The 22500-nt window shown below is 38.9% G+C and overlaps 1 protein-coding gene across 3 annotated transcripts in view; it reads left to right on the top strand.

Annotated features, from left to right (window-relative positions):
- sytl5 (synaptotagmin-like 5) overlaps positions 1 to 22500 on the top strand; it is a 464560-nt gene that overhangs the window by 156976 nt on the left and 285084 nt on the right. For all 3 annotated transcript variants that reach the window (XM_051927103.1, XM_051927102.1, XM_051927104.1), the window contains exon 2: positions 17492 to 17573. The gene's annotated coding sequence lies outside the window, so the exon portion shown is untranslated. The remainder of the gene's footprint in view (positions 1 to 17491; positions 17574 to 22500) is intronic.

Raw genomic sequence — 22500 nt, 5'->3', positions numbered from 1 at the left:
CATACATATATATATATATATATATACACACATACATACATACATACATACATACACACATATATATACACATACACATATATATACATATATATCTACATATCTATATACATATCTACATATCTATATACACATAAATATACATATCTACATATATATACACATATATATATACATATCTACATATATATACACATATATATATATATATATATATATATACATATCTACATATATATACACATATATATATATATACATATCTACATATATATATATATATATATATATATATATATATATATATATATATATATAATATATAGCTGATTACCCAGTGGATTCACTCACTGAGTGCAAGAGAAAAAAATAAAATGTAGTATGTATAAAATAAGTTTGTTAATTGCCAAATTTATTTTTCCACAAATAAAGAGCACTTACAATAACATAGAAATCAATATAAACAACATTAACATCATTATCATATGAGAATATGAAGTAATATATAAGAAGCACATTGCATATAAATATAAATTATTAAACAGTAAAATGTTCTTCTATAATACACTACCGTGGCTATTCGTTTGTCCGTCCAGGATTTTAAATCAGCTGTAGCTCGCAAACCGTTTCACCTATTGACTTGAAATTTGGTACACATATACTACGTCATGTCTACTATTCGCTTTCCCACACATATGAACATATATATATATATATATATATATATATATATACACGTACATATCCACACACATACACATATATACACATACATACATAGTGCGTTGCAATACGGGCTGTGATTGTTACATGGGAGGGAGACGACAAATCATAGCTTCCCGCATTCTAATCGGGCCTGTGATTGCTGCTTTGACGGATGCGCAGATCCCACAGTATTTCCCCTTAGGAGAGGCGTTAGGCAAGTGTAATTGAATAGTGATGCTGCAAGTTATTACTCTTTTTATCTTTATTTTATTTTATTGTAGAATCAACTCACAGCTGCACTCACCAGTGCGTCCTTGGCGGATGCGTACGGCTGCCGTTTTCATTCTCTACCACCTTCGCTAATCATTCTTGAGGCAGATTGAAGACTTAAGTGCCAGCTTAACTGAAAAATTAAAGAAAACATACTAAGTTTTAAAAAAAATCAGTTTTAACGGGATAAGATGCCGACGAAAGAAGAGAAGCAGCGGGACGCTAGGGTGAAGAGCTGCTCATTAAGCAGCAAGCGCATCAACCTCTGAGCAAACGAATGGTAAACGTACAGAGAAAGAGGATAAATAACATGAATGCTCATGTCAAGTGTATTCACTCCACATTATCGTGCAGTGCACTGTTACTGGTATTTTGATAAAAGAATTTGAACAACATATAAGAAGTATAAGATATTAAACAGTAAAACATTAACATTTAAGAAGTAAAGATACATTGAGTACTACAGCAGTGCTTTTGGGTATAGTACCCTAAGTTCTTGTCTATAAGCCGCGGCTTATCTAAGGAAAAAAGTTGTGAAAATGAAAAAATAGAATATCGGCTTATACATAAGTCCGGCTTATACAGTAATCCCTCCTCCATCGCGGGGGTTGCGTTCCAGAGCCACCCGCGAAATAAGAAAATCCGCGAAGTAGAAACCATATGTTTATATGGTTATTTTTATATTGTCAAGCTTGGGTCACAGATTTGCGCAGAAACACAGGAGGTTGTAGAGAGACAGGAACGTTATTCAAACACTGCAAACAAACATTTGTCTCTTTTTCAAAAGTTTAAACTGTGCTCCATGACAAGACAGAGATGACAGTTCTGTCTCACAATTAAAAGAGTGCAAACATATCTTCCTCTTCAAAGGTGTGTGTGTCAGGAGCACAGAATGTCACATAGATAGAGAAAACAATCTCTAGCAAACAAATCAGTGGTGCTGTTTGCTTTTAGGTATGCGAAGCACCGCGGCACAAAGCTGTTGAAGGCGGCAGCTCACACCCCCTCCGTCAGGAGCAGGAAGAGAGAGAGAGAGAGAGAGAGAGACAGAGACAGAGTTTGTTTTTCAGTCAAAAATCAGTACGTGCCCTTCGAGCTTTTAAGTATGCGAAGCACTGTGCAGCATGTCTTTTCAGGAATCAGCTTTACAAAAGATAGCAACGTGAAGATAATCTTTCAGCATTTTTAGACGAGCGTCCGTATCGTCTAGGTGTGCGAACAGCCCCCCTGCTCAATCCCCATACGTCAGGATCACAGATAGTCAGCGCAAGAGTGGAGAGAAAAGTAAGCAATCTAGCTTCTCAGCCATCTGCCAATAGCGTCCCTTGTATGAAATCAACTGGGCAAACCAACTGAGGAAGCATGTACCAGAAATTAAAAGACCCATTGTCCGCAGAAATATGCGAACCAGCAAAAAATCCACGATATATATTTAAATATGCTTACATATAAAATCACAATTTAAATAACCGCTACGCGCGCGTGTTGACTCGGTGACGCCCAGAGCAGAAAGAACGCGCTCCGGCCGCTCCAACCGCGCCATGCGGGGAGTGAGAGAGACGCCAATATCTCACACTCTCTCCCCCCTTAAAGAAATTAAATGGGTGCGAGTGAGACCACTGACCTCCCTCCCTTCTATTAGTTATAGGTTATAGTACGTTCGGCTTATCCATGAGTCCGGCTTATCTATGATACGATTTTATTTTAAAAATTCGTATGATTTTTGGTCTCCAGCTTATACATGAGTCCGGCTTATAGACAAGAACCTAGGGTACATTTTTTGTTTGCCCATTACATACATAAATGTATAAATTTTTGGTGTACCTACCCAAGAACACGCGACATGACCCGGCAGTTAAAAATTTATCGCTCCAGCAATTTTAACTCTGTTACAAAGTCATCTAATATGGTATTGCAAACGGCAGCGGGAGCGTTTCTATAAACTCAATTTAAACTTACTGTTTACACCGTGCTTTAAAGATGCATAGTATGCGACACATGTTTCGCCGTAATTGTGGGCTCATCAGGCGTACACACTCACTGCACTCCCTTACGGGAATCGATCCTCGGACGTAGATTCGAAGCCCCTAACGTTGTGCCACGGCGTGTGGTTCGTTCATTTGACAGCATGTAGATCGGGGTAATTACATTGCAGGCATTCGTAGTCTGATTCACAATCTGATTGTATGGGTGGTTACCTACCAGGTAACGCTTGTGGTTGGTGAGCAAGTCGGCTAACTTCTGCCACGGTGCCCTCTTTCAGTTGCGAGAAGCAGATCATAGAATGGTTGAAATAGTTTAATATATATAGCAAAATCACCGCGCTTTGCAGGGGCGAATATGGTATTGCAAACGGCAGCGTTTCTATAAACTTAATTTAAAGTTATGGTTTATACCGTGCTTTGTTTCATATTCTTTTCCTACCTTATCAATTGTGTAATGTGTTTTTTGAACAGGTTTGATTCATCGAAGTGATCACTCCTGCTGCGTTCAGTCACTTCACGTGAGCCGCTCTCTTGTGTGATGTTGCGATGTCCACAGGTTTATTTAATATTAGCTAAGACCCGGCAGTTAAAAGTTTCTCGCTACAGCAATTTTAACTCTGTTACAAAGTGATGCAAACTCTCGTTTATACCTCGTGTCTTCTCATTAAACTTGTATCTCGCGAATATGGTATTGCAAACGGCAGCGGGAGCGTTTCTATAAAGTTAATTTAGACTTACGGTTTACACCGTGCTTTTTTATACCTCGTGTCTTATGAAGATGCTTGTATGTGTCACTCACTCGCTTCTTATTGTTTCGCTGCCTTGTCAATTGTGTAATGAATGTTTTCTTCAGCGCTCTTTGGGGCTCCTCCTTCTTTTCTACGTACTGAGTTCACAGTCAGTTCACGTGATTACGTGGGAGGCGTGATGACGCGACACGCAACTCCGTCTCCTACGGCCATCTTGCTGCCTTCCATTACAGTATATGGACAAAAAAGAGGTTCCAGTTATGACCATTACGCGTATAATTTCGAAATGAAACCTGCCTAACTTTTGTAAGTAAGCTGTAAGGAATGAGCCTGCCAAATTTCAGCCTTCCACCTACACGGGAAGTTGGACAATTAGTGATGAGTGAGTCAGTCAGTCAGTGAGTCAGTCAGTCAGTGATGGCTTTGCCTTTTATTATTATAGATAACAAGCTGTTGCTAAATAGTGACCAAAAGACAGTTTATGAGCAAGTCATGAGGACCGTTGTTTCGGCCACTCTTCTTGAGGGTGGCAGAACTGCTCATTCAGGTTTCAAGCTGCCTCTGAACCTCATCCATACTAAATCCCCCATGTGTAACATATCAAACCAGAGCAATATGGCTGAAGTGCTGCGACATTGTCAGCTTATTGTCTGGGATGAATGCACTATGGCACACAGAGGAGGTGTTGAGGCTTTAGACAGGACCCTCCAAGACATCCGAAAGACCAACAAACTTATGGGAGGCTTGACAGTGTTGCTGGCTGGAGACTTCTGGCAAACCCTACCAGTCATGCCCAGAGGAACACGCGCTGACGAAGTTAAAGCATGTCTGAAGTCTTCATACCTCTGGCCACAAATCAGTGTTGTTACCTTAAGAATAAACATGAGGGTTCATTTGAAAGGCGACAAAAAAGCCGGGGAGTTCTCTGCTCTTCTGATGAGTAAAGGTGATGGCACCTTCATTCAAGAAAATTGTAAAATAAATATTCCTACAAATCTCTGTCTCCTTGTGAATACCTTACAAAGCCTTCTTCAAAATGTTTACCCCAATCTACGAAGTCTCCACGAAAACGACTTGTCATGGTTGAGGGAGAGAGCTATCCTGACACCAAGAAATGACATGACTACAACTATAAACCACATTTTACTTCAAGAACTACCTTCACAACTGAAAACATATCAGTCTGTGGATTCAGTTGTAGAAGTGGAAGACGTGGTGCACTATCCGGTAGAGGTACTCTATGCTCAGGAGTGCCTGGAAGATTCAATCTAATTTTGAAGGTTGGGGCACCAAATAATGTTACTAAGAAACTTACAGCCACTGAAACTTTGTAACGGCATGAGACTTCAGGTCACGTGTCTGCAAAAGAACCTAATTGAGGCAACTATTTTTACTGGCAGTGGCTCAGGGGAGAGAGTTTTTATTCCTCGCATCCCAGTTATACCCTCTGATCTCCCATTTCAATTCAAACGCCTCCAATTTCCAGTAAGGCTCTGCTTCGCAATGACAATTAATAAGTCTCAGGGACAGACCCTACAAAAGGTTGGCATTGATTTGAGGCAAGATTGCTTTTCACATGGCCAACTGTATGTTGCATGCTCAAGAGTGAGCTCAGCGCACAGCTTGGTCATATTACATCCGGAGGGCCGAACTGACAACGTGGTATACAAAGAGATCCTTAACAAATAATCATTTGTATATTTTCCCTCAGTTTAAAAAGGTTTACTTTTCTTCTTAATAAAAATTTTAAGGCAGTACTTCGCCGCTGCGAAGCGTGGGTATTTTGCTAGTATGTATATATGTGTGTATATATATATATATATATATATATACATATATATATATATATATATATATATATTGTCACGCTTGGGTCACAGATTTGCACAGAGACACAGGAGGTTGTAGAAAAGAAAGGAACTTTATTCAAAACACTGCAAACAAACATTTGTCTCTTTTCAAAAGTTTAAACATGCTCCTCCATGACAAGTCAGAGATGACAGTTTCCCCAGGAGGAGAGAATGTCTGAGAGAGGGATAAGGAGATGCAAGCAATCAGTTTAACAAACTGAGAGAAGCCCGTACAGGCTTTTTGAGAAGGCGGAGCACCGCGCGAGAGGCAGATTACGCGACAGAGCTGGCCAGAAGGGAAAGGAGAAATGTGAAGGTAGCCTGTCTATGTTTCCTAGGGGTTTTCCCAGGGTCGTCTGTATCTTTTGGGGGTATGATTAGCTTCGCAGCTCACAATATATATATATATATATATATATATATATATATATATATATATATATATATATATATATATATGTGTATATATATATATATATATATGTGTATATATATGTATGTATGTATATGTATGTATACTTTGAAGGTCCCAATGAGCACAGTGGTCTCCATCATCTGTAAGTGGAAGAAGTTCGAAACCACCAGGACTCTTCCTAGAGCTGGCCGGCTATCTAAACTTAGCGATCGGGGGAGAAGGGCCTTAGTCAGGGAGGTGACCAAGAACCCGATGGTTACTCTGTCAGAGGTCTGTGGAGAGAGAAGAACCTTCCAGAAGGACAACCATCACTGCAGCAATCCACCAATCAAAGACTTGTGAATTTCCCATTGGGATTAATAAAGTATCTATCTATCTATCTATCTATCTATCTATCTATCTATCTATCTATCTATCTATCTATCTATCTATCTATCTATCTATCTATCTATCTATCTATCTATCTATCTATCTATCTATCTATCTATCTATCTATCTATCTATCTATCTATCTATCTATCTATCTATCTATCTATCTCTCTTGCTGTCTGTGTGTTGCTCGATTAGTGCTGTCTGGGGTGGGCATGTTCGAGTTGTGGGAAACCGACGGGCGTCGAGGTCTCTGTGTAAGTCTTTTACTTTTTCTCCTTTTTCTTTCTCTTAGTTGTTTTTTCTTAGTGTTTTGTCTTAGAATTGTTTTTTTTTTGGATAGTTTTTACTGTTAAGACGCGGCTTTGGCGGGTATTGCCATGGCCGTGTCCAAAGGCAGGGCTCCTGGTTTGTTACCAAAGGCTTTTGAAAATCTTTCACGCCGTCATGGCGCAAAGGTCCTGGTGGACCCCCAGGTTTCTGCCGAAGCATGTGTGGTGGGAGTAGGAAAAGTTGTCGGTTATAAAAATGTCCTATCCGCCTCCAGAATGAACAAGGCTGTGGTTGTTTTTTTAAACGACGAGTCTCTTGTAAATACACTCGTTGAAGAAGGGGTTGTTATCAATGGCGCATTAGTTCCTGTCCTGCCGTTATCAGCGCCTGCGAAGAAAGTTATTGTTTCTAATGTTCCACCTTTCTTAAAAAATGATATTTTACTAAGGGAATTGAAACGTTATGGGCAGATAATGTCTGATATAGTATTGATCCCACTTGGCTGCAAGATGCAGGAATTAAAACACGTGGTCTCCTTTCGGAGACAAGTTTATATGATTTTAAATAACATGAATGAGGAAATAAACGTGGCGCTCAGGTTTAAGGTAGAGGGCGATGATTATGTAGTATTTGTCACTTCAGATACAATGAAATGCTTTAACTGTGGCAGAGCTGGACACAAGGCGGCACAGTGCAAACATGAGCCTGGGGTGCTGCCGGGTGGCTCCGCTCAGATTAAAGAAAACAATGACGGGGTTAACGATGAAAACTGCGAGTCTGAGTATGAAAGTGAGGTGGACAATATGGAGGATGATGGGTCTGTGTGTAATGATCGGTTGGAGGGTGCGGGTGTTGTGTGTGATCGGCCTGCAAGCTTTCTGTCTGTAGACGCTCCAGAGAAGAGCGCACTTCTTGTTGCCAATGAAATGCCGGCTGAAGCTGACAGTGCAGTGTGTAAAGTAAGCACAGAGCCTGAGACCAGTAGCAGTGAGGGGACGACATTGAACGCTCTTTCCGAGGGAGCTGCGCCAGTCGCCACTGCTGTGAACGAGTCTCAGGTAACCGATGAAACTGCACAAGTTCAGGCCGCTGAGAACGCACTGCTGACGAAGCAGAGCTCGGCGCAAGTCATGGAAAGGCAGCTGAGTGAGAGGCCGATGGACGAGGTGTGTGCCGTGGAGAGTGGGAGTGCAAGTGTGAGCGAGAGGGATGAGAGTTTCAAAGTGCCCCGTCATAAGCGAAAGAATAAATCGGAGAATACGAAGTCTGCGAAGAAAAGCCTTGTGTCCAGTGAGCCATCCAGTGAACGCAGCCACTTGTTTAAAAGTTACAGTGACTGTGATGTGGGTGACAGGGAGGATGAGGGCAGTGACACTGACGCCTCCGTGAGAAGCGAGTCCTCATCAAGGTATACACTCGGAGGCGGATACAGCACCGCAAGTATTCGGTATTTCTTGGAATTTATTGAGGGCAAGAGAGGAGTTAAAGTGGAGGAGCACTTCCCAGATGTTCAGCTCTTCCTGGTGTCAGCACAGAGGGTGATGCGCAATGCCGTACAGCTTGGCATGGACCAGAAAGAGTCAGTGAGATTAAAGAATCTGATCAGTAGGGTTAGGAAATCACTGCTTTAATTATGATGGAGGTAGCTCTACGTTTCTTTTATTCGTTTGTGTTGTGTAATTTATTGGTCACTCCCTTGTGCTTTGTATTAATGGACTCTTTACATATTGGGAGTCTAAATGTAAATGGGTGTAGGGGAGACGCAAAAAGGGCTGCTGTTTTTAATTATTTAGGGCAAAAAGGCCTTCACATAGCACTACTTCAGGAAACACACACCGATATTAGGAATCATTCGGACTGGTTACGTGAATGGGGGGGTCAGGCTGTGCTTAGTCACGGATCCCATATCAGTGCTGGGGTTGCTGTGCTGATTTCCAAAACTGTAAATTTACAGATCACTAATATTAGTGAGGTGGTGGCTGGGCGCCTGCTGGTGGTGCAGATTAAAGATGGCGATCAGGACCTCGTGTTCATTAATTCTTATGCACCAACAAATGGTCGAGAGAGGATCTGTTTCTTTGATTAATTGAGAAAGGTGGTGGAATCGTTTATTAATGGGGAAATTCTTCTACTAGGAGGGGATTTTAATTGTACAGAAAATGCTCAACTGGATCGAAATGGTACTGAGCCTCATCCAGCTTCTGTCAGAGTATTACATACTTTATTACAGCAATCAGATCTGGTGGATGTATGGCGGAATAATTTTCCTACAGATAGACAATACACCTGGGTAAAAGGGGAGGGTGGCCGCATTTCAATGGCACGATTAGACAGGTTTTACTGTTCAAGGCATCTTCTGAATACAATCACCACTACTTATATCTGTCCTTTCGGTCTTTCTGATCACTCGCTAGTAGCATTAAAGCTCACCTTTTCTAAAAAACTTTTATTCAAGTCTTTCTGGCAATTCAATGTTTCCCTGTTGGATGATTCGAACTTCCTTCAGTGCTTTGAATTTTTCTGGCAGCAATGGACCCTCACTAAATCCAAATTCACTTCCCTCAAACAATGGTGGGATGTCTCAAAAGTACAGATCAAAGCTTTTTGCCAACAATACACCAAGCAAGTGACGAAGAGGAGTGTGGATCATATGAAAAGCCTGGAGGAGGACATCACTGAACTACAGGCTACTCTTCAAAAAACTTTTGATAAGGATACCTTTGAAATTTTAACAGCAAAAAAACATTCACTGTCTCAGCTTCTGGAGTTGCAGGCTCAGGGAGCTTTAGTGAGGTCTCGCTTCCAGAATCTGAATCACCTGGACGCACCCACAAGGTTTTTTTTTAGTCTTGAAAAGAAGGAAGCACAGAGCAAGACAATCCATATGCTCCGTGACACCAACGGTCAAGAACTGTGTACTATAGGGGAGATAAGAGACTTTGCTGTATCATTTTACAAGAATTTATTCAAGGAGGAAAGCATCGATGAGGCTGCAATGTCTGAGTTTTTGGATGGTGTGCCAACAATTTCGGAAAAGTTAAAATTACATCTGGACACCGAGATTACTCTGCAGGAACTCTCCGACTCGCTGTCTAATTTAAATGTTGGAAAGACTCCGGGGATTGACGGGATTCCAACAGAATTCTATAAGCAGTTTTGGCATCTGTTGGGACCAGACATGATTACAGTGTTTCTGGAGAGTATTAAGGTTGGTGAATTACCACTGAGCTGCAGAAGAGCTGTCATAGTTCTGCTACCAAAAACAGGGGACTTGTGTCAAATCAAAAACTGGCGTCCTGTGAGCCTATTGTGTACAGACTACAAAATCTTTTCAAGGGCCTTGGCCAACCGCCTGAGGAATGTAATGGACTCTATAATTCACCCGTGTCAATCATACTGTGTGCCAGACCGGTCAATACATGACAATATTTTTGTATTGCGGGATGTTATCTCAGCATGTAATCTGTGTGGGGTTGATTTGGGGATTCTGTCCCTAGACCAGGAAAAGGCTTTCGATCGAGTAGATCACCGATATTTGTTTAATACATTGAAAAGTTTTGGTTTTGGGGACAGTTTTATAAATATGATAAGGCTATTATATACTAATATTTTTGGAGTTTTAAAAGTCAACGGTTCGTTGAGTGCCCCATTCTCAGTAAACAGAGGAATTCGACAGGGCTGTGCTTTATCTGGAATGCTATATGCTTTATCAATTGAACCATTTTTACGTCAGATAAGTCGCAGACTGCAGGGTGTGGGTTTTCCTATGTGCCCAACTGTTAATTTTAAATATTTGGCCTATGCTGATGATGTTGTCATCTTTGTCACATCAAACGATGACATTAAAATGTTAATTTCATGTCAACAAGTATTTGAGAAAATATCGTCAGCAAGAATCAACTGGGCCAAAAGTACCGCTTTTTTGATTGGCTCCTGGACAGCATGTTCACCACCAGATCTGCCCTTAGAAATGAGGTGGGACAGAAGGTGTTTTCGATATCTCGGGGTGGTGATGGGTGCTGAGGGGGTGGACAACAGTAATTGGGAAGGATTTTTAGATAAAGTAACTATGAGACTGAACAAATGGAAGTGGATTGTGTCTAAGCTGTCTTACAGGGGACGTGTGATTGTAATTAACAATTTGATAGCCTCTATGCTCTGGCACAAACTTGTGAGTGGGGACCCTCCTCCTGGGCTTTCACACAGAATCCAGAAACTTCTGGTTGATTTTTTTTGGGTGGGCCTACACTGGATTAAACAAAGTGTACTGTTTTTACCTTTGGAAGAGGGTGGTCAGGGGCTCATTGATGTTGTCTCTAAAGTTGCACAATTTCGACTTCAGGTTCTGCAGAAGGTTTTTTTTGTTTCTCACCCTCTGAGTTGGAGAGAGATGGCGATGGGTTTCTTCCGCCGAGTGGGAGGCTTCGGTTTTGATAAACAACTTCTGGTGATGAACATTCACAAAATGGACCTGTCCAGCCTACCCCATTTTTACAAGGGAGTCTTATTAACGTGGCACTTTGTCTTTAAAAGAAACTTTGCTACATCTGGTTGGTTGGCTGATGAGCCTTTAGTTTTCAACTCTGTTTTTTCATGTCCTCTGTTGTTAAGTGATAGTTTTGTTAAAACACTCATCACACATCAAATACTTACACTGTCCCAAATTTATGATGACAGCAAGAAGTCCTTTATTGACCCAGCAGTGCTATCTTCAATACTGGGGGTCAAGTCAGTCAGAATGCTTCAGAGTTTTTTATCATTCATGGCCAAAGATTATCATTGGCTGAACAACTCGATCAGAGCAGCGAACACGGAGATGGAGGTCTGCCCTGCTGTTGATCTGTCCTCACTCACCGATAATACGATCATGACATTCCATAAAGGGGAAGTCGTGAGTTTTAAGTCTCTGTCAAAGGGGGACCTTTATAAATATTGTGTAAAAACTGTACACTTTGCAGCACTAAAAACAGCATGTGACACACCATGGAGAGAATATCTGGGGGTGGAAGGTGGGAGTGCACCTGCTTGGAGGGAGATATATAAGCCCCCGAATAAGAAAAGAACAGCAGACTTACAATGGAGAATTCTGCATGGGATTGTTGCTACCAATTCCTTTTTAAAAATAATTGAGCAGAAAGAGGATGATACTTGTGTATTTTGTGGACAAAAAGAAACTATATTCCACTTATTCTTGCAATGTATGAGACTTAGTTTTTTTTTCATTTTTTTTTAGTGAAATATGTAGAAGGTTAATGGGGAAATTTAACAATATCATGTTCATTTATGGAACAAAATATAATAAGGAAAATCGTCAAAAAGTTCAGCTATTAAACTATTTATTGGGTGAAGCAAAATTAGCAATTTTAAAGAGTAGAAATAATAAACAATCTGGGACAGGGGCTACTGATGCTGTGATGATTTTCAAGATAAATGTACGCTCCAGAATAATAATGGAATATACGTATTATAAATTGATGAATACATTAGATTTGTTTAAAAATGTGTGGGGGATTAAAGGGTTGCTTTGCTCAATTGATGATGGAGAACTAAAAATGAATGTATAAGACATTATTGAAGTTCTCCTTTTTGTGTTTTCTTATAATGATGTAAAATAGATGAGCTAATCGAACGGTGTAACATCATAATGTTTCTGTTGAAGTTTTGATTTGGGACTTTTAAGTGCTTGTTTGATACGGGCTCAGGGGGTTTAAATTGTAAATTAGAAGAATGGAAAAGTTTTTTTGGGTCATTTCAAATTAATATAAGAAATAGTATATCAAATATGGACTGCAAGGGAATTGATTCTCATTTGATGCAGCAGCCTGTAAAATTTGGTTATATGTTACCTGTTATATATTAATTTGATTTATTGCTATTTGATCAATAAAGGTCTTTTAAAAATAAAAATCTATCCATCCATCCATCCATCCATCCATCCATCCATCCATCCATCCATCCATCCTGTATGGTAGAGTGGCCTGACGGAAGCCACTCTTTGGTAAAAGGCACATGGCAGCCCACCTGGAGTTTGCCAAAAGGCACCTGAAGGACTCTCAGACCATGAGAAAGAAAATTCTCTGGTCTGATGCGACAAAGATTGAACTCTTTGGTGTGAATGCCAGGCATCACGTTTGGAGGAAACCAGGCACCACTCATCACCAGGCCAATACCATCCCTACAGTGAAGCATGGTGGTGGCAGCATCATGCTTTTGGGATGTTTTTCAGCGGCAGGGACTGGGAGACTAGTCAGGATAAAGGGAAAGATGACTGCAGCAATGTACAGAGACATCCTGGATGAAAACCTGCTCCAGAGCGCTCTTAACCTCAGACTGGGGCGACGGTTCACCTTTCAGCAGGACAATGACCCTAAGCACACAGCCAAGATATCAAAGGAGTGGCTTCAGAATAACTCTGTGAATGTCCTTGAGTGGCCCAGCCAGAGCCCAGACTTGAATCAGTTTGAAATCTCTGGAGAGATCTTAAAATGGCTGTGCACTGATGCTTCCCATCCAATCTGGTGGAGCTTGAGAGGTGCTGCAAAGAGGAATGGGCGAAACTGGCAAAGGATAGGTGTGCCAAGCTTGTGGCATCATATTCAAAAAGACTTGAGGCTGTAATTGCTGCCAAAGGTGCATCGACAAAGTATTGAGCAAAGGCTGTGAATACTTATGTACATGTGATTTCTCAGTTTTTTTATTTTTAATAAATTTGTAAAAACCTTAAGTAAACTTTTTTCATGTTGTCATTATGGGGTGTTGTATGTAGAATTCTGAGGAAAAAAATGAATTTAATCCATTTTGGAATAAGGCTGTAACATAACAAAATGTGGAAAAAGGGATGCGCTGTGAATACTTTCCGGATGCACTGTATATTGTATAATAGATTGAACTCGGAGCACATCACAATACCAATGTGGAGAGCACATAAGAATACAAAAAATGCAAAAGGGGCAATGCGTGTAAGCCACATAAACAGGTTAATGTGGAGCCTGAGCATAACTGGTAGGATCTGGCACAAAGCTGAACCCAGGATCAAAGAGGGCAACATTTTTCTATAAGACTAACTATTGCATACACACTGTACACACTGCCATGCACTGGATCAGTTTGATGCATAAGTTGACAATGTATTTTTTGTAAATTTCTTTATAAAATGAATAACATTTGCATTAGTTATTTCTTTAATTCCTTTTGGAACTTTTTGAAAGGTAAAACCCCTATTTCACAGACAAGGAAGGTATTCAATTGCTTCTTAAATGTGTTTAATACAAGAAACACAGTTTCTTATCAAGCATTAGTGTGTACTGAATGTATTCTCATTATGTTAGTTGCCTTGTGCAAAAATGCCTATAAAATTAATTACCTCATTAATCCTTTAATTTTCTGTTCATCCATTTTGGGCAGTCAAGTTGTCCAGTGCAACATTAAACAAATGATGCTTAGACTAGATATGCAGAGTAAAATAAGGGTGGCTTGAAGTACTTGACTCTGAACTGGGTCTGAGTACGGTAATTGTTTCTTTAAATATCCTTTTTAGGTATGTATGGTGTTTGCCATTTTAATTTGTTTATTTTGATCACTATATTTACCAGTCAATCGATAGTGATGTTGGCTCATTATGAACTAATATAACATTCTTTGTGGTTCTGCTTTATACCTGTTGTGGCTAGAATAGGGTCCATCTCTCTTTTAACTTTGACTCATATAGGTTTAATTAGAAAAATAATTAAAAAATGAAATCAAATATATTGTGTGATTAGCTGAGTAGAACAAATATTGATGGCAGATACACTTTTTGTAAGTTGTTTCTTATATTTGCTATTTTGGTATATAATTTTGTAAGTGGCAAGAGCATTTAATACTCTGTCTAGGGTCCTTAATGTGTGAATATTCCTTTAAAATGTTATGAAGGTAAGTAGATTCTATGTCACTCCTAGAAGTTGGATAATGCTGTGTTTACTTTCACTATATCCCTTTTCATTTCTAGCCAATTTATCATAGCCTAAGGGTTTCCTATTCTGAAGGTGACAGTTTAAAACTTCAACAGAATATATTGATTATACAATAATTCTTTCTCTTGTCAGTGTCCTGCAGTGGCTCTTAGTAAACCTTGGATTGGACCTATTGTCAGACCTTCAGGCATTTTTTGTTAGTTGTCGATACTGCATGTGACATGATCCATTGCAGATTCTGGTTGTCCTGTGACAGTGGAATCCAGGAATAATCATTTTTTTCAATACTTAAAGGGATTTTACTTATGAGAATTTTTAAAATGATTTATTTGTATATATTTGTACAACACCACAGTTCATTTCAAAATCATAACAGCGATGGGAAATCATGAAGAAAATTTTTTCACACTGACACAGCAAACCTCACACTGGCTCCTCAGAACAGTGAATGTTCCTGCTCAAGCATCCAATAAAACTCAGTAAAACTTAATTACATTCTTGTCCCCAGATTGTGATTCAGGGATTCTTGACAACTGGTTTTGAGAAGCACAGCCTATAACACCTTGAGCAACAGAAGCCTAGGAAATGGTGTCCATTTCATGAGCACTGCAAAAGAGATGAGCCCCATGATAATTGTGCGTGACAGGCCAGATTTCCAGAAATTTCTGCCATTTAGTTTCTAATTGTGGAGTTTAAAAGAATTAAACTTTCTAATGTCTTCAGCCTCATGAAAAGACTTGAGCTGCAGGACCAAGATATAAGATACTACAGCTGTTTGGAGGAGCCACATGCTGCACTGCACAGCTTCTTCCGGAAATCCAGGCAAACTGTATTGCCTTTCTGGTCACTGTATTTTCCTATGCACATGAATATGTACTGTATGTGTGTGTGTGAATGTATGTGTGTTGTCATACTCATGCGCATGGGGGACAGTTTAAAGGCTCAAATAGTGCTGTTCACCAGCCAGACCAGGGGTTGGCGCTCTCACCTGATCCTCTCGCCCCTTGTTCCTCTGCAGTTCTGCTGAAGACCCTGCATCTCAGTGGCCACCACCGGTCCACCCACCAACATCACTTCCAGCCAACCCTGACGACATCACTTCCGGTACCCAGAATTCACCTTTCTGCCACATCAGTTCATGTTCCGCCTGCCATGACTCCACCTCTTCCTCCTATCCACCATACTTATAGAACAGAGTCACTCTGTTAGTTCAGTTCAGTTCAGTTGTGAACTCTTATCTTTAAAGATGTGCTTTTTTTATTTTGCTGATTTTTCAGTATATGGGGTGGCAATCCCCAAACCTTTTTCTCATCTGCTGTCTTATTTTTTACCACAGTGTGTTTATACAAAACTGTATATATAAAATACACCAATCAGCCACAACATTAGACCCACTGACAGGTGAAGGGAATAACATTGATTATCACGTTAGAATTGCATCTGTCAAGGGGTGGGATATATTAGGCAGCAAGTGAACAGTGTGTTCTTGAAGATGATGTACTGGAAGAAGGAAAGATTGGTAAGCATTAGGATCTGAGTGAACGACTTTAAGAAGAACCAAATTGTGATGGCTCGATGACTGGGTCAGTGCATCTCCTAAAGGTTTTGTGAGGTACTTCCAGTATACAGTAGTTAGTACCTAACAAAAGTGGACCATGGAAGGACAACCAGTGAACCGGCAACAAGGTTGTGCCTTAATCTTGTTATGGGCAATATAGAATATAGCAAGACCACCGCCATGCCTTCTGAGTGAGATCTATCAACATAGGTGAACCCAGGTGGAGTCACCACAATTAACAAGAAAAAGTGATTAAGCAGAAAATCAAAGTCCTGTTCAGTGATTGTGTCATTGATTAGCTAAGCTTTGTTACTAAGAGAATGTAAATGTAAAAGTGAAAAGTTAACATTAACATTGACTAGAGAGACGTCACAATGCATGTTGCTTATAGTAACAGAACATAAGTTATTCAGATTTGTGCAACAGCATAGTTTTAACAGCACTTGTTTATTCAAAACCTGATATTGTGATGTTCAAATAGTTGACAGAGGAAACAGTCAGATGAATTAAATGTTTCTGCTGCAGACCTGGTCAGAACCTCAAGACTATAATGCACTGTAAGAGATCACAGGATGTTACTGTGACTTTTTTTGTACAAAAATGTACCTTTGTAATTATTGTATAGTGCATCGGTCTTTTAAGTGGAAGTGTGCTTATTAGTATTAATTTAAACACATTGTAAATTTAAAAGTGTATAGTGTTATTTTATAAATTCAAGCTTGTTTAGCTTTTTGCACAGGAAGATATATGTCCAAGAATTTATTTTATGCCTTGCTCTCACACGTTAAATATTTTGCATTGATACTAGAAAGCTAGATGGTTAAATTATTCTCTAAACAGTTGCTATTTGTACTAACACTCTCCCATCTAATAGGCCAGTGCCTGATTTCACCTCTCAGCAAGTGTAAAACACAGTACCTAATCGAGCATAGCTTCCAGAATCTATTGATGGTATGCAAATCAACTCAAATATGTGAAATACTCCACATTCATTCTGTCAGTTCTAAACACTTTCCCTTACGACTTACTCTGGACATGTAACTTACCCAGTGAAATAGTCTACTCTTTTAAGTTAAATTAGTAATACAGGCAATAATATATATATATATATATATATATATATAATATATCATGTGGATACTGTAGGTAGGAAAAACTTCAAGTGCAAATCCTACATATAATATTGACTTTAACCAACTGTTATGCTATGATACATACTATACATGGAATTTTTGTTTGATATATCTTATATTATAAAGAACTTTGTTTTTCTTCTTTATAAGATTTCTGAGACTCTGATTGTTCTCACATCCTACCACTGCTATGTATGTAATCTTTATTTTATTATTTTCTTGTTTGTTCCAGAAAATAAAACCCCTTAAATTACCACAAATACTGAGAAATTATGATGCAGAGTTTATTCAAGCTGGAAGAAACGTCTTTACAGGTGAGTAAACTTGCCTTTCTTAGCAGCAGTTTATGGCACTGCAACTTTTTTTTTTTTTTTAATATTTTGTGAAACATATTTTAAAACAAGCTTATTTAAACTAAAAATACCAATGATATTTGTTTGTTTATTTTCAAGGAAATATTAAATTACTGGTAAGAATCCCTGACACATTCACTTGGCAATGCTCCATTCATCATCATACTGTTCCTCTTAATTGATGTTTATACAGTGTTTACTTCAGTCAAGTGGGCACTAGTATCGTTTGTTATTTATTAAAAATCCTCCATGGGGCATAATTGTACAGCCAATGGTAACAGTCAGAATGTGGGTATAGATGTGTAACACTAGATTTTCTATCTTTACTCTATGACATGTAGTATTTATCACTGGATCCAATCAGCAATTCAGTTCATTTTTATACATAATTTGCATTTGAATTTGTAACTCTCTGATCTCGTAATAATATTTCCATGACTGACATCTCAGAAAACATTTTACAGTATAATTTATATTTAATTAGCAGAATATTGATCAAAAGTAAGTTTTAGCAGTTGCTGTAGGCCATACAAGAAATATTCAAAAATGCTGTGAGGCCATAATGTCTCCATCCCATGGGTATTCACTTTCTTTGGAATATCTAAAATTTAATTATTCTTTAATTGTAGAAAAAATAAAACAATTTGCTAGCAGTGTATCCATAATGGAGTTTCTCACTCCGATGAAGAAAAAAAAGTCAAAATGTTTTGTTATGTCTGATGAGTAAAAGTATCGAAAGAATCATAAGAAATACTGTAGGCAGGCAAAATGAGAACCTTCAAACAATCATGAAATAGTTCAGTTTGCACTCTTTAACCTTATTTCTGAATGCTAAATAACAGAACGAATAAAAATGAAACATCACTTGAGTAACAGTAGTACCTGTGGCTAAGATATGGAATTGAATGTAATCTATATTGAAGTGATCTGGTTTAACTGGGGCAGCTTCCACTAACATGAAATAGCATTACAGCCCTCAGGGAGCAACAATATAATAGATTTTGCACTAAACAAGAAAGGCCTAGTTAAAATCCCTAGAGAGCCTTATGAACAAGCATGCATGAGTGTGGCTTTGCTGACTGCTGCTAACAGACTGAGTAGTTTAATTAGATTGAGGAATGCTGTTGCTACATGTCTTCAACTCATTTGTCTTTGTATGTGTCACTTCAGCTTCTCTACTGAGCAGTTCGTGGGGTAATAATGCAATCACATATTTATTAATGGGACTTACGAATAACAAGGCCAAATACAGCTTCACAGAATCAGTTCAACAATGCTCTATAGAACTAGGCCCATATATTTTTTTTCTAGATTATAATAATAATATTGTCAATATATATGTGTGTGTGTGTGTGGTTCGTACATATTGGACCAGAATCACTGATAAGGGATTAATAGGCGGGTCTACTTAAAGGATTTGACAAAGGATATCATGTGTAGGACTACTGGTTATAAATGGAGAAGCTAGCACGAAGTTACATTAGAAAAAAAAATTACAATTTTATTTCTTTCAGTATTTCTAATTATATGCCTTTTCTTATAAAAAAACACATTTAATATGGTACAGAATATTTTCAGTTAAAAGATAAATCAAAAGAAACTAGAATTAAACTAGGATCCTGCAGCCTGAGAAAGAATGAAGATTCCAGTACAAAACACAAACTTAAAACATGCAGAATAATGCAGCATACAAAGATTTTATATTGTATCGCAATTTGCAATCTTACAACAGTGTCTTAGTATGCATGATTATTTTTAATATATTATGGGTGCATTGAATACGGTAAGGAACAATTTTTGAGAGTTCTGCACAGATTAAGTCCATAGCATAATATTCTTAACCTTTTTAGTTAAAATCAGTTCGGAAAGTTTGTCAAAGCAGCATTGAGCACAAGGTAGGAGACAAGCCTAAATGTGGTACCAACCTGTAATGCTGTTATAAAGGTTTGTGCTTTATAGTATAGAATAGTATACAACTCATAATATTTAATTTGTGTGTTTTATTTTAGTGTGTTTTTATTTTAGGATTATATAGATAATGGCTTTTAACTTATGTACAGTATACAAAGCTCATATGGGAAAGCTGACATTGTATAATCCAAATGTTCTGTACCTGAAACAGCAGGCAGGTACAAGGGACCTCATTAGATTACAATAATCCCTCCTCCATCGCGGGGGTTGCGTTCCAGAGCCACCCGCGAAATAAGAAAATCCGCGAAGTAGAAACCATATGTTTATATGGTTATTTTTATATTGTCATGCTTGGGTCACAGATTTGCGCAGAAACACAGGAGGTTGTAGAGAGACAGGAACGTTATTCAAACACTGCAAACAAACATTTGTCTCTTTTTTTCAAAAGTTTAAACTGTGCTCCATGACAAGACAGAGATGACAGTTCTGTCTCACAATTAAAAGAATGCAAACATATCTTCCTCTTCAAAGGAGTGCACGTCAGGAGCACAGACTGTCATAAAGACAGAGGAGAGCAAACAAATCAATAGGGCTGTTTGGCTTTTAAGTATGCGAAGCACCGCCGGTACAAAGCTGTTGAAGGCGGCAGCTCACACCCCCTCCGTCAGGAGCAGGGAGAGAGAGAGAGAGACAGAGAAAAACAAACAGTCAAAAATCAATATGTGCCCTTCGAGCTTTTAAGTATGCGAAGCACCGTGTAGCATGTCGCTTCAGGAAGCAGCTGCACAGAAGATAGCAACGTGAAGATAATCTTTCAGCATTTTTAGACGAGCGTCCGTATCGTCTAGGTGTGCGAACAGCCCCCCTGCTCACACCCCCTACGTCAGGATCAGAGAAAGTCAGCGCAAGAGAGAGAGAGAGAAAAGTAAGTTGGGTAGCTTCTCAGCCATCTGCCAATAGCGTCCCTTGTATGAAATCAACTGGGCAAACCAACTGAGGAAGCATGTACCAGAAATTAAAAGACCCATTGTCCGCAGAAATCCGCGAACCAGCAAAAAATCCGCGATATATATTTAAATATGCTTACATATAAAATCCGCGATAGAGTGAAGCCACGAAAGGCGAAGCGCGATATAGCGATGGATCACTATATTAATATTCATAAAGACATTTTCCAAGTGTGTTAAATTCAAGACTAGACAAAATTCTGAGGTTTATGCAAAGAATGGGACAATAAGTATAAAATGTTAAAGGGTGTCATTGTTGATTAGAATGTATACGTTTTCAACTTAAGATAAACTAAGCAATTTGTACATGCTTCTAAGAATATGTGTAATGAAGGCTTCAGACTTTAAGGTTAACATGTTTCATGTTAGCTAAAAGTAACTCAGTCAATTATTAGCCAGGCCAGCAACTGATGTAACATTTTACATAAAGCAACCAGCAAGACACTATCAATTTAAATGATTTTAAAGACATTTTTAGAGAGAGAAACAATTGCCAGAGAGAAAACAATTTGGTCGGATTTTTCCATCTACAGGCTGCCCCACCGCTCCCAAGTATTACACCACACTTAAGAAAACTGCAACTTAAGAAGACTGCAACAACCAAAGCTACAGCCACCTGATAAAAAAGTTTGTGTAACCCTGATTTGAATTATTCTGGTTTCTAACATTTATACCTTTTCTGCAAATAAACACAAGATTGAAATACAGTTTGAGTGTTTATTTTCTGAAGTTGCCCTGTTGTTTACTTACATTTGGCAATGACCAGTGATTGTTAGCAAGATGTACTGAGTTCATTAAGGTTACGTTCATTCGGGGTAGTGATTATCCCTGTTAGATTGTTCAGCCCTTTCAGAGGTAGCCATTGCGATACTAAAATCTGATAGAAATAGTTGTGGCAGCTTCTGACTTTTGCTAAGGTATTCTGAAGTTTTAGCCCTTTTGGAGGAAGCAATCCAAAGATGAACCTACACCTCCACAAAAATCAACAGGGATGGTTCGTGAGACAAAGACTTCTAGCCCCTGATAAGGTATAGAAGTTGAGTTAGTATCAGCCACTGTTAAGATATTCTTGCTTTGTGTTTATCATATCTGTGCTGAGTGAATTTTAAATAGGTAAGTATTGCAGGATACACGTGTGAATTAAGGCTAACAGTTTAGACATTTCAAGTATTAATTTTTCCACCAAAAAAGAACCTTAGAGGTTAAGTTACCTTTTTTGATCACTTTTTCACAATAAAACACAATCATTTGTAGAAACCAATAATTTCCAATTAACACATAACACATTTTTAGAAAACTGGTGTGCCTCAAAGAAAATATTTAGATACCAGGGGCCTCATGTATAAACAATGCGTACGGACAAAAAAGTTGCGTACGCCCATTTCCACATTCACATCGCGATGTATAAAAACTAAACTTGGTGTAAAGCCACGCAAATTTTCATGCCAGCTAAATCCTTGGCGTACACAAGTTCTCTGCTCGGTTTTGCAAACTGGTGGCACCCAGCGTCAAAGCAGTGCTTTTGTTCCAGTGTGGTTTCCCTTTCTGTTTAGATCCACATCCCTGACGCGGCTTTATAAATACACTGAAATTAACCGCATATCGTGTATTAGTTTAAGGCATCTGATTGTAATTAATCTGTAAAAAATGTAATGGTCCACGGAATGGCCAAACTATTCCATGTACCATAGCTGCTTTAGTGTTGTTATTCTCAAGTATTTATCCCACTGTATCTGAGTGTGGAATCACAGCTCTACAGCAGCTGATCAGAAAGAGAATTATCGGTATACAGCATCTAGCACACGCTGCCTCAGCCATGCGCTATTTGAACTGCTCCCATACGTCAAACGCTTCAGAGCCTTTCCTGTAGGGACCTCGCAGTTTAGAAACAGTTTCATCTTAAGAGCACTAAATGCGCTCAATCAGTCCATCAAGTGCTCCTTATAGAACTGTTTGTACCTATAAGTGCA

This window comes from Erpetoichthys calabaricus, chromosome 4, assembly GCF_900747795.2.
Source record: "Erpetoichthys calabaricus chromosome 4, fErpCal1.3, whole genome shotgun sequence".
Lineage (NCBI taxonomy): Eukaryota > Metazoa > Chordata > Cladistia > Polypteriformes > Polypteridae > Erpetoichthys > Erpetoichthys calabaricus.
Note: the sequence above shows the minus strand (reverse complement) of the source record. Positions and strands in the feature narration are given on the sequence as shown.